Source organism: Acipenser ruthenus, chromosome 9 (assembly GCF_902713425.1).
Source record: "Acipenser ruthenus chromosome 9, fAciRut3.2 maternal haplotype, whole genome shotgun sequence".
NCBI lineage: Eukaryota > Metazoa > Chordata > Actinopteri > Acipenseriformes > Acipenseridae > Acipenser > Acipenser ruthenus.
In genome coordinates this window covers 16993561-17012700 of record NC_081197.1, presented here as the reverse complement: position 1 = coordinate 17012700, position 19140 = coordinate 16993561, and the positions used below count along the sequence as shown (strand labels likewise).

The 19140-nt window shown below is 36.3% G+C and overlaps 1 protein-coding gene across 1 annotated transcript in view; it reads right to left on the bottom strand.

The window, feature by feature from the left end:
- LOC117405912 (fibronectin type-III domain-containing protein 3A) overlaps positions 1-16156 on the bottom strand; it is a 104200-nt gene extending 88044 nt beyond the window's left edge. The window contains exon 1 of the mRNA XM_034922916.2: positions 15708-16156. The gene's annotated coding sequence lies outside the window, so the exon portion shown is untranslated. The remainder of the gene's footprint in view (positions 1-15707) is intronic.
- Positions 16157-19140: the final 2984 nt, after the last annotated feature.

Genomic DNA, 19140 nt, shown 5'->3' with positions numbered 1-19140 from the left:
TCACGTAGCCAATATTTTACATTAATTCTATACTTAGTTGTGTTTAGTTTATTTGCTAACGGATCCGCCATACAAATATGTGAGAACAACAAAAGGGGCCAAGTAATACTTAGCCCCATGACTATGCATAAAACTACACACTATTTGGAAGGTATGTTTCTAAAATAAAAGAGTGGTCAAATCCTTAACATGTATGCTGTAACTCTCTGGGTCAGACACAGCTTGCTCACTATCTGCATTCAGTGTTTGTTCATACTATATTTATTTTGTCAAAATGTTCCACCCTCTAATTAACCATTCCTTTCCAACCATATGTACTGAACAGCAGTTGCCTTCAAGGTCCTCCATATTGCATAGCACTCTGAGCCATTCCTGCCTTTCCTAAGTCTTAATGGGCTGTACAAGAAAATGCACAAATTGCTCTAATGAAGCTCAGGTGTGCCTAAGCTTCTACCAACAGCTGTGTCAAGAGCATCTTAAAGCATGCTCTATAGGTGTAGTTTCAGACTGGAATACAGATGCATCCACTTTCAAAGTTGCTTCTCATACATTGTGTGAGTTTTATAAATAAAGGCTCACAAATACTATACAGCTAATCTCATGCCACTTGTTTCAGCCCACATGCAAACTTGGGGGAGGATTTCTAATAAAGTGGCTACATGCAGATAGATGACTAACATCAATGAAAGGGTAACTAACTCCCTAATAGTGTGTAATCTAGACAGACACATACACTGGCCCCATTCACAGGATGTTAATCTATATTACTGATATACACATTACTGGAAGAGATTAAAAACACATTCTGCTCATGAAACTATGCAAAGTTTAGAAAATTCCTGTAAGGAGAGGCCATAAGAATGCAGTCCTTTCCAGGCCCGTGGGCTTTCAGCACAGAGCAGGCTTCAGAATGCCACCCACTGGGTGAACACAGCCTGTATCTTATGTTCTTCTATGTGAAAGATGCACACATTATGGTAAAGGTGAATTTGATTTTCTAATGGTATTTTTCCATGAAGCTAATAGACAGGACAATGTATCGATTATTCCTTGCAGATTTTAATTCTGCTTCACTGCTTCAAAAAAAGGAACCAAGTCAACATTCCAAACTAGTTCTAAGAACTTGCTTATTAACCAACCAGCTCCCGCCCTGAGCAATGGACATAAGAAGCCTATCACTGAGCGTCTTTGGTCTTAGATGGACTACTGTACACATCATGTCTGAACCTGGATTACAACCCTGATGCAACGGACTACAAGAAGAACAATCTGTGAAAAAGTCCCAACAGAGGAGTAAAATAACAGGTTTGAAATAGCTGTATAACTTCTAAATATACTTTTACAATACAAAAGTACACTGTACAATACACAATACTGTACATTCTATTGGATGTTTTCAAACTAAAATAGTTGTTTGCTATGACAAGCAAAGGATTATTAATGTAATTAGCATTGCGAAGTTCCAGTAGGATTACCCACTTATTAGACAGCAAGTCAGAATACTAATTTCAGATGATTATCTAGGCTGAGTCAGCCATACAAGGGGAACAAACCCATGGTCTGACAATTCAAAGTCAGATATTAAATGATCATCAAGCAAGGCTAAATGGTTAAAAAAAAAAAATCAGTCAAATGTACAAAAGATGAGTTGACTAAGTAATGCTAAGTCCAGTTACACTCCAGTCCTGCTGTAAAATACCCACTGAGCCAAAGATAAACACTACAATGCTTGAGACTCCAAGTACAGTGTAAGCTTGAATAATTTCTCAGTTGAACTATTGCGTTCATGTAAATGTCTTTAAAGATTATGTATACATACCCCCCCAAGAAAGGAATAAACTTCTTTGGTAGAATATAAAATGAAGATAAAAACGGCTTTGCCAGCTGGAAACTTAACCTGGCAGACCTTTCCAATTCAAAAGCAAGATTCTCACTGGCCACCTGTTACAAGTGTGTAATAAAACACTACTCAGAAAGATTAGCAACATTCGAAATGCAAATAAGGAAAAACAAAGATAGTCAGACATCAATACATGCACACAACAGAAATTCGTGCCTGTTCTGCCTAGGAACTAGGAACGCAACAGTGGCTTAACTGAAAGAAGGCAGTTTCGGGTCTAAAATTCAACTATGTGAAATGTTCCAGTTCTTCTTTTGAATACTTGCAGGCATTCTCAACTCTCAGCTTCTGCTTGTTTCACTTTCAACACCAAGCGTAACGGTCAAGATGTACTGCTCTAGCTAGACAGCTTGACATTCTAAACTATCGTAACTGTATGTACTGTAGTTATTGCAGGGTGAACAAAAAACAGAATTTAAAAGCTGCAATATGCCACAGTCGTGTTTAAATTGAAACTAAAATAGTTTTTTTTTCATTGCTTTTTATGTGAACTTTACTACTACCAGTAGTAGCTAAATATTCAAACAAATTGTTTTTGGAGAAAGAAATAGCATGCTCATATTCATTCTTATAACATAATTTATAAAAGACACCATCAAAAAGATAAAACAATGCAAAGAGACATTGTTCTGTACAGAACAGTGCTTCCGATTGTTAACATTCCTTCTATGTAATTTGAGCTGAAGGCAGACAGACTTCATGGAAGCATTCGTGTCATGCTGAGATTATAGATAACACTGCCATTATAATATCATATTTTCAGCATGGATTCAATTTATAAGACACTACATCTAATAAATATCCACAGGCATTCACAGAAGTGTTTTACGCTGTTTTCAAAATGGCCGATTTAGCACATTTTCAATCAGCTATTTTAATAAAAGCTAGTCACGTTATATCCAAGGTCACCAGTATCTCAAAACTTACTGTAAAAGGGATGGGAAAAACAGCACCTGTGTTTACAGTCAACCACTGAAACATCTTGCAGTAGCACAGACTGAATTATGACCATTGCCTGCTTATGATAGGTTTAGGGCTATGTTTTGTTTGTTTTTAACATGACTCAAAAGTAACAAATTGTGAGTTCCTCTGAATTAAGCACTGCGATACTACTGGTGCAAACACATGTGGTGGCCTAATTATTTTTATCTATTCAATTATCCATGCACAATTTAGTGGATATAGAGATACATAACTGTTTGGGGTTTAAATGTACAGCTACAGCCAAAAGTTTTGTATCACCTAGAATTTTAGGATTGAGACCACTTAAAAAAAAATATATATATATATTATATATATATATATATATATATATATATATATATATATATATATATACACACACACACGGTGTGGGAAGGCGCGGTGGTTAGTGCTGCTGCCTCACAGCTCCAGGGTCCTGGTTTCGATTCCAGCCTCAGTGGTCTGTCTGTGTGGAATTTGCAGGCTCTCCCTGTGTTCGCGTGAGTTTTCTCTGGGTACTCCGGTTTCCTCCCACAGTCCAAAGACATGCTGGCTAGATGGACTGGCCTCTCAAAATTGCCCCTTGGTTGCCCTGCGATGGATTGGCGTCCCATCCAGGGTGTAGTGCTGCCTTGCGGCCTGTGTCTGCCGGGTTAGGCTCCGGCTCACCACGACCCTCTATAGGATTAAGCGGTTACAGATAATGGATGGATGGATATATACAGTGCACTCCGTTTATAAGAATTACTGATATAAGAATCAACCACATATAGTGATCAAAACCACTGGTACCAAATCATTCCTATACTAACCATGCTAAAATACTCTGCTTGTAAGAATCAAGCAATCCGCTTATAAGAATCATTTCAGGGTAAACTGACTGCATGTAAAACGATACTGTATCATGTGCAGTGACGTGTACAACCAATAAAGCTGTTTCTGAATTTGATCACATCTCATTTATATGTATTGTATTTATATGTAATGTATATGTCATTTATTTTACAATTTAATCGTGCAGAATTTTATTGTTCTATATAAAATAAAATTAATCAATAGATGACCTCCATTTTCTCAGCAGCAGTCCAATCGTAAGTCAAAGATCAGCCCCTTGTTACGTAGGTGTCCAATCATAAGTGAGCAGAGGCTGGACATACACCGTTGAAGGTATTCTCAGTTTCAGTTGAAGATCTTGCGAGTTATTATTTGTTTATTTATTATTTGTTTATTTTGCAGATGCCTTTATCCAAGGCGACTTACAGAGACTAGGGTGTGTGAACTATGCATCAGCTGCAGAGTCACTTACAATTACGTCTCACCCGAAAGACGGAGCACAAGGAGGTTAAATGACTTGCTCAGGGTCACGCAATGAGTCTATGGCTTAGGTGGGATTTGAACTGGGGACCTCCTGGTTACAAGCCCTTTTCTTTAACCACTGGACCACACCGCCTCCTATGTGACAGTCAAACATCTGCCCTGGTTTTGCAGCTGCCCAATCATTAGTGAGCAGAGGTGGGACATAAATATGCTAAGGTAAGCGGTGTAAGAATAGTTGAATTTCAAGCAACATTGCTAATATTATAGAGAACCTTATTGAGAATTATATTGAGAACTTACAAGTAATATTTAAAATTGTTTTTTACAAATGAAAAAAAATGTCATCAGACAACAGAGACATCGTAGTCGATTTGAATTACAATCAATTTTCAAGAAGAACTTTCTCAGAAAAAATGGAGAGGGAGGTATAAACCACAAATACCCAAACAGACACAGGAAGGGAAGGGATATACTCGCCACTTCCAACATTCAAATTATGAAAGGTGTCCGTGGCTTACCGGTTGCTGTCAATTAAAAACAAATTATACTGCTGGAACTGTCTTTTGTTGGGTACAGAAAAGGCGACATTGAACCACACTGGCTACGGCAATCTAGGATGTCTATCGAAGTCGGCACAAAAACATGAGCATACCCAAAATCACTTGCGAGCCACTGTAACACTCAAAACTTTTGAACAAACCTGGATTGATGTCCAACTGGATGAGCAGAAGTGTTGGGATACAATACATCCCAATGAGCAAGTAAGAGAAATTTGTGAGGTTCTTAAACGCTTGATTGATTCTGTTGTTTACCTTGGCAAGCAAGAAATGGCATTCAGCGGGCATGATGAAGGCACCAATTCCTCAAATAGAGGTAATTATGTGGAATTACTTTCTCTGATTTCTAACTACGTCAGCATGTTAAGTAATCGCTTGCCAATAGCCACAGTATTCTCGGGTACCTCTAACAAGATTCAGAACAAAGAGGAAAAGTACAGGAAGCCAAATACATAGCTGTAATGGTAGATTAAACAACCAACAATGGAAACGCAGCTCAGCTGTCTTGTGTTTTCAGGTATCGATTATTAATTTGAGAATTTAAAGAAAATGTAGAAAATATGACAATGCAGTTGTAAGCGTGGGTCTTCGGCTGGCGTATTAATGACAACGTTAAAACAAGCTTTCATTAGCGGCAAATACACCTCAATTATAATAACTGCAGCAAAATTCTTCTCAGGAACTAAATCGTATAGAAAACAACATAAACAACATCCTGTTGGGTTTATGTCAGTAATAACTCTGTGATCCATTAATGATAATAAATGTGTAGCTTTCAATACGGAATGCTTCATCTACAGTTATTGCACAGATATAGTTTCTTACTAAAAAGATCAAATAAGTAGCCTTTATTTAAAAATAAATAAACAAAAATACCATATTGTGAGCAGAGCACCCCAGAAAACAGACAAATAAAAAACAGCAAAATGCGTCCGGTACAAAATTAAATCAGTATGAGAAAAACATTACTCAAGGAATGAAAAAATAATTAATTAAATAAATAAATAAATAAAATGCGGTGTCAACATTATTTACTATTTCGGGAATAAACAAAACAACGTTTAACTTGAACTGCTCCTTTTGTTTTGTAGTTAATTCACTGGGGTAAAGTAAGTCCTACACAACTTACTCTTTACTCCTGGGATATTTTTCTACTTTAAAAGTGTTACATATTGTGAGGTCTTGCTGTAAAATGAAGGCGCACACACACAGGGGCCACGGCCACACCCCCTGCCCCTGCTGCTATGCTGTCTCTACCTGCATTCTCTGGAGAGGGAGAGCGACATCGTGGGGAAGTACTCGTGGAAAGGTACGAAGCAGTTTTGAAGCAGTGAGGAGAAATTCAATCTTTAACTGCTTAAATCAGAAAATACAATAAATTAGGAAATTACTGCAGCTTAAATTCTAACAGCTGTGTGTCTTTTTCTGATAAACTGAAACTCAGAGCAGCCGATTCAAATCCAGCGCCATTCTGAAACAAGGGGGTGGAGCGGAGTTAACAACACAAACAGGCACAAACAAAAGCAAGACAGTTCATACAGTGACAGCGGGAGAGCGACATCCGGGGGAAGTACTCGTGGAAAAGTACGGAGCAGTTTAGAAGCAGTTTGACAGCTGCAGAAACTAAACTGGACATAAGACAATAAAACCTTTTCCAAACTGGATTATAACCCTCTCTGTCTGCTTCATTATGCACTGCATCACTCCTGCACCTGTATCCACTCAACCACTTTGCCACAAAGTCTCAAAAACAAAACGTTAGAACTTGAAGCTACTGCACTAACAAGTAACTACAATGTGATAGGTGTTACAGAAACTTGGTTATCCAAGGCGGATGGAGACAAACATAATATTAGTGGGTATACACTGTATAGGAAAGACAGGCAGAATAGAAGAGGTGGAGGGGTAGCACTATACATCAAAAATACTTTTGAAGCCCAGGTGTTAAATCTGGAAGAAAAAAAAACAACACAGAATGAATATGGGTCAAAATAAATTGACAAAAATTAAATGGGCATAAGCATGCTATAGACCGCCAAATTTAGACACCGAGCAAAATAATCTGTTATACAATGACATTAGAAATGAGTGTAGCAAAGGAGAAGCCATACTAATGGGGGATTTCAACTTCCTCCATATAAAATGGGAAAACCCAGTGGGGAGCATGACAGACGAAATTGAAATGGTAGAAATGACAAATAACAAAGACAGAATAACTAAAACAGAGGTCAGAGAACCATTAGCAAACTCAGATCACAACGATTAAAGCTAAGGTTTACAATTTTAAAAAGGCCAACTATGAGAGAATGAAGTGGAGACTAACAGAAGTAGATTAGAGCAAAATAGAGAACACATCCACAGAGAAATCATGGCTCTCTTATAAAAATGTAGTACTAGAGGTGAAAAATAATTACATCCCAAAAGTAAGCAAATCAAAATCTAAAACAAAATGGCCAAAATGGTTTGATAGATCAATTAAAAAAAATATCCAGAGAAAAAAGGCACTTTACAGAACTTTTAAAAGGGACCAAGAACAAAGTACACAAAAAGAGTACTTGGAACTGCAAAACGCAAGGCAAAAAGTAAGCTAGAAAGGCCAAGAGAGAGATAGATATGAACATTGCTAAGGGGGCTATAACCAATTCCAAAAAGTTTTTCCAATATTACAACAGCAAAAGAACATTCAAAGAGGAAGTAACATGTCTCAGACACAAATGGCAAAATCATAGATGAAGAGAAAAAAATAGCAAATACATTAAATGATTACTTTTCATAAGTTTTACAAAGCAGGATGTGACAACATGCCCCACATGCCGATCTGTTCCTATCCAGTTTTAAATAACTAGCATAACAGAGAAAGAAGTGTTAAAGGGACTAGGAGCTCTCAAAATAAAACAAATCCCCTGGGCTGGATGCTCCCAATAGTACTCAAAGAAATGAAAAGCTATTTACAAACCGCTAACCAAGATCATGCAACAGTCTCTTGAGACAGGGGTAGTACTGACAGACTGGTACTGACAGAATAGCAAACATATCACCAATCCACAAAAACCGAACCAGGTGACTACAGACCAACAAGCCTTACTTCTATTATATGTAAACTTATGGAAACTACAATAAGATCCAGCATGGTTTTAGGAAAGGGAGATCATGTCTAACTAACCTGCTTGATTTTTGGGAGGATGCTACATCGACAATGGAAAATTGCAAAACATACGACATGGTACATCCTAAACTACATTCTGATATTGTAAGCAAACTTGTTAAATTTCCAGACGACACAAAAATAGGAGTGGCGGCAAACACCGCTGCAACAGCAAAGGTCATTCAAAATGATCTAGACAGCATTCAGGCAGACACATGGCAAATTACATTTAATAGGAGAAAAGTGCACGCAGGCAATAAAAATGTGTATTACAAATACCATATGGGAGATACTGAAATTTAAGTCGGAATCTATGAAAAAGATCTAGGAGTTTATGTTGACTCAGAAATGTCTTCATCTATGCAATGTGGGGAAGCTATAAAAAAAAAAGGCCAACAAAATGGTCGGATACATAGTGAAAAGTGTTGAATTCAAATAAAGGGAGGTAATGTTAAAACTTTACAATGCAGTAGTAAGACCTCATCTAAAATATTGTGTTCAGTTCTGGTCACCTCGCTACAAAAAGAGTGCAAAGAAGAGCGACCAGAATTATTCTGGGTTTAAAAGGCATGTCATATGCAGACAGGATAAAATAATTTAATCTGTTTAGTCTTGAACAAAGAAGACTACACGCCAATCTGATTCAAGCTTCCAAAATTATAAAAGGTATAGACAATGTCGGCCCAAGGGACTTTTTCGACCTGAAAAAAAAAAAAACAAGGACCAGGGGCCACAAATGGAGATTAGATAAAGGTGCATTCAGAACAGAAAATAGGTGGCACTTTTTTTTTTTTTTTTTTTTTTACACAGAGAATTGTTGGAGGCTGGAACCAACTCCTCAGTAATGTTTTTGAAGCTGACACCCTGGGATCCTTCAAGAAACTGCTTGATGAGATTCTGGGAACAATAAGCTACAACCAAACGAACAAGATGGGCCGAATGTCCTCCTCTCATTTGTAAACTTTCTTATGTTCAGAGCAACATAATGGCTTTTATTACTTTTGAAAAACGAACGAACATACGAACGAATATTTAAATTATCAGCGAATATCCAAACATGAAAATCCTGTGTTCGCCCCAGCACTCACTAACTAACATACATACAACATAGTGCTACCCTGTTGTAATGCGGTTGTCGGTAGTACGGTGGAAAATGAAGGCAGGAGACACTCACAATTTGCAGATATTATTGGGCCACACCAAAACAACAAACAGTTTTGCACTCTCACAGCACCTTGTCTCAATAAGCTATGTCCGCAATGATGTGGGCACCCCACTGTATATTTTCATGTCCCTGCTAAAATACAAAAAAAGAAAACAATACATTTTAAGTTTCTAAAAATATTCATGGAACCAACCAGTCCTTACATTTATTTTTAGTCTTCCAATTTTCTGAGTATACATACTTTCCCATGGCAGCGTTTCTCATTAACTACCGAGTCCGAGTATGAGCCATAAATAATTAAGTACATTTGAAAAAAATGCACTTACAAGAACTGCGATTTCGAACACTGTTGATTTTACAGTTTTCAGAAGCTCGTTTCTGTTGCATTTTCTGTAAACATTAATGTGATTTCTACAGTAAGTTGTATGATTTTTGTCTTCCATTTTTTATATTTATTTAAATTCTGTTAACTGTTGCTTGATTTAAATAAATACAAATAACAATAAATAATGTATTGGCATTTACTTGAACAATGTAGCTTCTTCAAGTCCAGTACATAAATATCAAGTGATAGGTATATGAAATGGAAAAACATGGAAACTACTTTAAATGGAAAAAGAGTAATGTTGAAACGGAAAAATCGCTTTGGTATACAAATTACACACACAAATGGTTTTGGATATTTCTTATTCATTGTATTAATACAGATTAGCACAACCCGACATACCACTTCTTTAGGAGATTAGCATGAGCTACTATAGGAAATCTGGAGCAGCTTCCCATTTTGGCTGGTTGTTGCAGTCTGATATAAAACACTGCAATACAAGTCTGTACTTTTTATCTGCATTTTGTTTGTAAACCGTCAATAATATTACTTGACCAGTTTTACAGCACTGATTATGCAGCAAAAGATCTGACCAGTACATCTTGTAGCTCATATAGTGATAGGTTTCAGATCGATCTTCTAAGTGAATGCATAAAACATTTTCCGATGCTATAACATATACTCACTGTATTTCTTACACTTCAAGTAAAAAAGAAACATAGAAAAAGTAGGTTGTTTGTTTTTAAAAAAATGTTATACAATTTCTTAACTCTGCTGTACGGTTACTGACTCAGGTATATGATTGTACAGTTCGGCCTTCATCACCAACATCGCTTGTAAGCTCGAAACTGATTGGTCCATCGCGATTCATGGTGTCCATGGAAACATAAGCCTAGAAGCGAAATGTCCTTAAAGAAGGAATGTTTTACTCGACTTTTACATATGTAATGAATTCTGGAAATTGCCGCTATTTTACTGGAACAAAATAAAAATTTTGAATACTATACACTGGAACATACGAGCACTATAAAAAAAAATATATATTCTTTTTGAAAACTATTTTAGGCAGCTCATCTGGCAAAGTAGGCAGTAATTTAGCCAGCCGCTGGCTGGAAGTGAGAAGGCTGAATTATACAAGCATTTCCAAAGCTGCTGTCCAAAGTAACCAAGACTCAATTCAAACTTGAAATATCCATGTTCATCCAAGCATTATCTTAAACACTAAAGCTATTTTAAATCTGTATTGCACCTTTAAATATTTATTTGAGTAGTCCTTTAACAATAACACTTCCTTATGGTTAACAACATTAGAAATGCCCTGATGCACTGCATGTATCCAATGGAAACCGTCTGCAGGCACAGTCAACTCAAAACGAAACTGAAAGTGAAGCACTCTTACCATCTGTAATGTGAGAAACAGGATAGCCAAAAGGACCAATGCTCTGTCCAAGAGTATCTAGCTTTACAAGGATACAATACATTAAAAAAAAAAAAAGACTGAACTGTTTTAACAAAACACAGCAATATATAATGAAACAAAACAAACTACCAAAGATATTCAAAAATACTGCACTGTATCTAGATTCAACAAGTGTGATAACGTTTCCAGGGTGTACTAGTGCATGAAACACAGAATCAAAATACCACACTTCGACACATTTATAAACCACTAGCCTACAACTTTAGAGGGCTGGATATTATTCTAAATATGGTTACTAAATTGTTTTTTGGAGCTTTCATTTTAGCTAAGTGGACAGTTAAAGTGAAGATTGATGTTTGCCTCAAAATGGCAACCATTTACTTATATTAAAGGGGAAAATTGCTTTCTCTTGCACTATATGTATTACTGAGTTTTTATATTTTTATTTATATACCTACAGCATGGGTCATAAATCTACTTAATGAAACTTAAATTATTTATCAAATGAATTGGCAGACGACAAAAAAGACACCATTGAAATTTCTGCCATTTGTTTCCAAATAAAATGCACTTCCAGCACTGATGCAGGATTTTTGTTCCTGCACGAAACCAAGCATGTGAAGACAGTATAATGCAGTGGTTCTCAAACCTAAGAGTGCATATTATCATATGAAAACTATAGACATTTCCATAATAAAACCAAAGTGTTTCTTACTTAAATAAATACAGCAGCCCCCTCTCTACAGGCCCTTCCACTGTCGTAGCCAGGACATTTTTGCCACTGGGGCAAAAATACAAATATCTCTAGAAACTTTCCATTTTTTAATAGTGCCAAGCATTCCTGTTTAATCTGATTTACTTTTAAGTACAGCTATGGCCAAATGTTTTTGCAGCATGTAGAATTTTAGGATTGAGACACAATTAAAATAACAAAAAAAACAAAGAAAATATTAAATGATATCTAAATGATATCGCAGAAGTCTACCGGAAGCCATAATATAATACAGTATTTCATGTTAGATTTTAAAATGTCACATATTTTTTAATTTTTGCCAGTTTTTCGTTAAGTATATGGAAAACTACAAAGCAGTATGTAAATTCAATAAGTTAACGTAACATTATTCAGCAGGTTTCATTCGACTTTATGAAACAAAATCTTAATTCTAGGGTGATGCAAAAATTTTGGCCATAGATGTATGTCAATCTATTGACTTTAAACATTTATAAAACTTAACCAAAATGCACGTCGCTAGTAGCTTATTAAATAGCTAAATATTAAAATAGGTTTTCACATCTTACATGAATAGATTCATATTAGTTAGCCAAGATGTATTCTTTCATTTTTTTCTGAAAACATCCAGATTGAAAACTATAATGATTCGTTTAAATAAAACTTAACAGTTGTATTTATTAGAGCGTGGCAATGTCGACCAATGCTTTGAATAGAAAATATTATTTGTCAGCTATTTCTTACCTTAAGTTTCAAGAACAAAATTTCACGAGTTGGTCAAAAACGCCCATGTCAAAAACATTGATAATGTATACGATTATGATAAAGGGTTATTAAGAGGAGTTGGTCACATTAGAGAACTGGTGGTGTAGTGTATGATAAATATCAGCATTGAATATGTGGCAATCGATAGATCTGTGCAATTTTGTGGTTACTAATTTGACACATACAGTGTTTTAAGAAAGATTATACACTAACTGCACTATGCTCAGGGCTGTAGTAAAAAAAAAAAAACTGTTTCTGTATCTCTATTACAGTTCCCCATTTGCAATGGTGTCAGTTTGTGCAAGTTTGAAGGCCTGATTTTGAAAAATAACACATTGAGTTTTCTTTAATGTATAATTTTTGAAAAAATCTTTAGTAATAAATAATATTGTTACTGCAGAAAATACACATGCTCGTCTTCGCAGCTCCCGTCTTCGCAGCGGTGAGCTGAGTTTAAAAATACAACTGGATATGTCAAATTGGGAGAAAAGCGGGGTAAAATTAATTGGCGACTACTAAAATAAAAAAAAGAATACATTAATAAATATATAAATTAATGTGCAATGTGTAGCCTGCCATTCTTTGCAAAAGAAGGCTTAACTTCGACAGTAAAAATAATTGTACGAGTTGTTCATCCCTAGTTTTGTAACATTGTTTTTATTTTTCCTGTAATTTCCATCCCTTACCAAAACTAAAGTTAACTAACAAACAAACAAATAAAAACCACAACAACAAACCTATTTGAAATAAACAAATGTATATTTACATACAGTAAATATCTGCTGTACATGTGAATGCGGTCCTAAATCATGGAATTATGGGTAACAAAAAAGAATAGCCTATATGCATCCATTACATTTTTGTGAATCGTTTTAGAATGTTCAATTTCAAACTAACTGGCTACACAACTAAAATATCATCATCATTATTTTGAGTCATAATGTAAATCCATTTTTGTGCGATCCTAAGGAATATTATTGCTCTTTATCAGTAACAGGCAACTCCCTGTTTAAAATGGCTATGTTGCCTAAGAGTAGGCATCGTGTTTTTTTGCCATCTACTGGTTTATGACCAAGATGTGTGAATAAAAATATCAAAACAATTGATATTATTTTGAAAAAGATATTTCAACAATATGTATAGCACAGGAGACCGCAGTGGTTTGTAACGCGTTTGTTGTAAACACTAAAGGGTGTTCTGTAACACTTTAAACCCTTACAGTAGATTGAAACTCACAACCCTATTGGCTAGTTTCAGTCATCACATCCTGGTGACTTTTTAAAACTCAACAGAGCTCACATATTCATGTCTAACCTCTAAGAACATCTGGTGCACCAGGGTGTAACCATTAACCTGTTCCCCTACACATGTTCTGCCACTAGAGGAAACAAGAACTACCACATAAAATAAATGTGCCATTTGTACCTCTGTCTACAGTAGCAAGAAAAGGGGTGTGTATCTTGTGCTTTGTGTGTTTGTTGCTGTGGTCAGTAAATAAAACACCATTCTCTGATACAGAAGATCAAAGTGCAAATACTGACTGAGGGAAAACTGGACAAGCTCCAACTCCCAGGACAATGTCTTAGCACAGAAAGGAGGGGGTATTGACCAGTCAGAAGCACTATCAACTAGTAAACAGATAACAAGCATTGTACTATTGCACTGACCGTTATAAAAGTGCACCATAGCATTTTTGCAGTTTTGCCGTAGTAATAATATGCATTTACCATCATTTACAATGGTTTGCAATGTTTTTTTACTATACTTACCTGTGCTTTACTATGCTATTATACTTTGCTATGCTTTTACAATGGGAAACTTTAAGGGGAACTAAGAAAAACAGGTGTATGTTACTGGCCCAGTGTCCTGGTCATCTTTTACTCACCGGAAAACTAGATTTCTCAACCAGACACAGTGACACTTCACCTTTGAAAAGCATACCTAAATCAAATGGTGCATTGTTTCATTTTTGAATCAATGAATGAAATTAAACTGATTGCTTTGATAGAGCACAGATCACCTCCAGGTCCTGCAATGCTGTAATATTTTATACAACAGTAAATTAAAGGAGTGCTAACCAATGCTTAAACAACACTATTAAAAGGACCCCCTTTTTGTACTTCTTTACATGTCCATTGTTAATTCATTAAGTATTTCAAATACAACACTATAGCTAAACTGTTGCATCCTAGTAGCTTTGTAGTAAGTCCCATGGTATGAATGCAAATAGACCACTGCAGTGAGTTTGAACTGAAACAGCAAATAAGGAACCAGGGAGCAGCAGCAACATGTCATCTCTAGCAATTCCTGCATATTCCACATTAAACTACAAAATAATATAAAACAACCAAAAGATCTTCAACAGAAGAAAAGAGAGACCAATGATAACAGGAGAAAATAAAATAGATTTGAAATCTTGGACACCACTCCATTACCCTACAGTAGATGTAATTAGGTGTACATTTCTGTGACACCTCAGTTTGTCCCACAAATTGAACCCTGGACTATTATGAATTTCTCAAAGTTAACATGAGGGTGTCCTTTCTGCCTCGTGCTACCATCAAAAACAATTTGTTGTAAAATTAAAAATGATGGGGTGGGAAAATGTGTTAAGTCACAAGCATTTAAGTTGTTTTTGTTTTTAAATTGTTGGTATTATGAAACAAGTATAGTTAATCTAAATAAAATGAAATTGTGGTTATCGAGTTGCAACAAACAGAATAAAAAAAAAACATTTTCGTAAATGTCTAATATTGATTATTTTAGTGATATTATAAAAACAGCAAGACTGAACTAATGAGTAAAACATTGTATGTCCAATCCAGTACACTACAGGAAAGCGGGGTTTTGCCATGAGGAAATTGCTGTAATTTCTTTAGTGTATGCGACCTAGCAAAATATAACCGATGGTGTAAATGACGTTCACCTTAAGATACTAACCGCTTGATATCGTTTTGTCATTACTTTAAAATCATGCAATAAAATATTCGTCATCAATTACTAACGATAAACTAGTTCCGCAGGGGCTGCTGCATTACAGGCTGCAATTGTATAAATACCTGGAACTGACATATTTCGATGTTATTAAACTATCGATAATGTTAGTTTCATATAAGGACTTGCCTAGTTTAGGACGACTGAAAAGCGAAACACAAACTAATATTAAATTGTGTGGGATGTCAAGTTCGGTATTATTGTTGCCAGTTATGTACCGTATGCTAGTTTCATGAAAGTTCAAGTAAGGTAATATTATTCTAACAGTCAGTAGTAAGGAATTAAAAGCATAAATATCATCATCACCATCACCATCACCAACCCACCAATCTTCTTTTCCTGCTACAAGTATTTAAACTCTGGTTTCCTGACAACCAGACCCATTAAACTACGATGCGACGATGACAAGAAGGGTATGCAACTCACCAAACAAATATGTGCAGCGCAAGTAATGATTTGTCAAATGTTGAAAGAATATTGCAAAGGCAGAGTAGAAGTTCCCCACTGAAAATGACGAGTGAATCGAACCCGGCGACACCTTGCTCAGCTGCCAACGCCACTTTGTAATGTTGTTAGCTTCTCTTATATGCACGGTGTTATTCCTGAGAAATGTAATGTTGTAGTTCATAATTTCTCCAGCCCCAATGCTGATCCAGGTTTTGTGGTCTCTTTATCTCTCAGCAAAAGCGCCATCTTCACAGAATGTACACAAACGCCGGAGCATGCGCAATGCTGCACAGCAGGAAAGGAATTCCCCGAAAAAATTATGTACCAAAAACACAGTTCATAGGCTCCAACAGGTTCGGTGATATTTGGACTCCAGAGTTTATCTACCTAAAGTGTGGTTATATAATTAGCATTTACTAAAGTTAAGATGCAACTCAGAGTGCTGACACCGTACTCGTTTACTTCCTGTGTTGAGCCATGATTTACAACATATTATTAATTGGCTTAGTTACGCACAAGAGTGTTGATGTTTATTTGCAGGACGGCTCTCCATTCCTAAGAGTCGGGGTGGTCTAGTTTTGGCAGTAAATCCATCTGCTTGACTCGCAATTTTGCATCACAATAACATGTACAACAATAACATATTTTCAGTTGTCACTACTTTTCCGTGTTTGAATTTTAAAATGGCACTATATAAATCTGGTGATACTGAGCAGTGTGTTTATTTTCTAACTCAGCACAACTTGTGACATTTAGTCATTTTTTTGTGTGAATCAACTTATAAAATGCATTGTCTTTACAAAATCGTTTCGGAATTTTCTTTTAAAAACTGTAAACAACAGAAGCATGTTATCATTTATGTCTTGTTGTCAACCAACATTTTGTTATTTAGACTTCGCTAGTAATGGGACATCAGAGCTCGTACCTCCAAATATACTGTAACCGTATCGTTGCTTGCAACTGCTGTTCTAGCTACATGCTATTTGCGTCCCCAACAGTTTAATTTAACCTTAATTGTATAATAAGTAACACTATACACATGGTCACTTTCATTTTTCACGTTTTATTATTTAAGAGCAAAAAGTTAATAGTTTTAATACCGACAGAAACAGATTTGTTTGTGGAACAGAACGGTATTATTGAACTCCTGATCGTACCATAACAACAAAAGTGAGAGGGGGGAAATGAAAATCGTATTTCCTAAATTTAAAAATGATCATTAGTTTCCCCAGTGTTGAAGGCACAAACAAAAAAAATTATCACTGATTACCAGTTTTAATACAAACAGAAACACAGATGTAACCGGTGTGTGCTGAACTAGAAATTTCATGTCTCCCTATTCAGTACAATGGAACGGTCGCAAGTCACGCTGCCTAGCAATGACGTCAGACCGTTATCTTTGGGATTCAATTTCTGTAAAACTAGTAACCCCCCAAAAATACAAATACCGTGCTGCACATCTACAACCCCGGGACTATGTGTATGCCTAGTGAGGTTCCTTAATTTGCTACCCCATTCACGGGATTTATTGAGCCTTCTAATCCGACCAAACATAAACATGTTTACCCCCCCCCCCCCCCCCCCCCTTTGAGCTGGTTGTAAAATCGACTTTAAACAGCACCTTCGTTCAAATCTTAACTCTCTCTCTCTCTCTCTCTCTCTCTCTCTCTCTCTCTCTCTCTCTCTCTCTCTCTCTCTCTCTCTCTCTCTCTCTCTCTCTCTAGTTTATTTTAATTGCTAAACAGTATGGGTTCTTTTAGGGTATTGAAATTATATAGGGGATACAGGAAGTGTGAGTGAAAAGAGTCCAATAAAAATGTACACTGATCTACTGTGAGAATGTTGCTACAGTGTTTGTGTCACTCAAGAGTGTGAAAGTGTGAATGGTAGTAAAAAGTTTTTTTTTTTTGTTAGAGAAATAAAACCACAATCCTGCTAATGTGTGAGGCGGCTTATCTTCACTGCATCTTCACGCTCACTGTTAAATGTATTTTTAGTTTTCATATACCAACATCCACATACAATCCTCTCAATAACCATCCAAAACAAAGTTTTCCCTCCTTAGTTACTAAGTTTATTTAAGCGATAGTGCCCGTCGATGAGGGCTGTACCGTGTGATAGCTGACCGCAACAGAACATAAGAACATAAGAAAGTTTACAAACGAGAGGAGACCATTCAGCCCGTATTGCTCATTAGGTTGTTAGTAGCTTATTGATCACAGAATCTCATCAAGCAGCTTCTTGAAGGATCAAAGCATGTCAGCTTCAACAACATTACTAGGGCGTTTGTTCCACAATTCTCTGTGTGTGGGGGGGCAGGTGTCTATGTTTTGTACGGCCTTTCTGCTGGCGATTACGTGATATTAAGTCAGAAGAACTGGATCTTGACTGCTGAAACCTCGTGAGCCACAAGCACGATTCTTGCTCCGGTTTACATGGGTTTTCACAGCTCTTTTTATCGTGAGAAAGCAGTTGACCCTGCCGTTAAAGTCTAGCTGCCAAAAGGACGTCCTTTTGCTGTTTCAAGATGTATTTGCGTGACAACGTCACACAGTCATGACTGTAGAGTCGATTTTCAAGTCCATGTAAACCAAGCCACTGTCAGTACCTTTTAGAATTCTGAATGCTTGAATCAGATTGCCGCATACTGAGTAGATTCAATTCTTTCAGCCTGTCTGCATATGTCATGCCTTTTAAACTAGGAATAATTCTGGTCGCTCTTCTTTGCACTCTTTCTAGAGCAGCAATATCCGATTTGTAAAGTTTTAACATTACTTCCCTTGATTTAAGTTCAACATTTTTCACTATATATCTGAGCATTTTGTTGGCCTTTTTTATAGATGAAGACATTTCTGAGTCAACATAAACTCTTAGATCTTTTTCATAAATTCCTTATTCAATTTCATTATCTCTCATATGGTATTTATAATACATATTTGTATTGCCTGCGTGCAGTACTTTACACTTTTCTATATTAAATGTCATTTGCCATGTGTCTGCCCAGTTCTAAATGCTGTCTAGATCATTTTGAATGACCTTTGCTGCTGCAATGGTATTTGCGACTCCTCCTACTTACTATACTAGAATCTAAATCATTAATGTAGATTAGGAAAAGCAGAGGACCTAACACTGATCCCTGTGGTACTCGACTGGTTACCTCGCTCCATTTTGAGGTTTCTCCTTTAATAAGTGCTTTCTGTTTTCTACATGTTAACCGCTCACTAATCCATATGCATGCATTTCCTTGAATCCCTACTGCATTCAGTTTGAGAATTAATCTTTTATGCAGGACTTTGTCAAAGGCTTCCTGGAAATCTAAATAAACTATGTCATATGCTTTGCAATCATCCATTGTCGATGTTGCATCCTCAGAAAAAATCAAGCAGGTTAGTTAGACATGATCTCCCTTTCC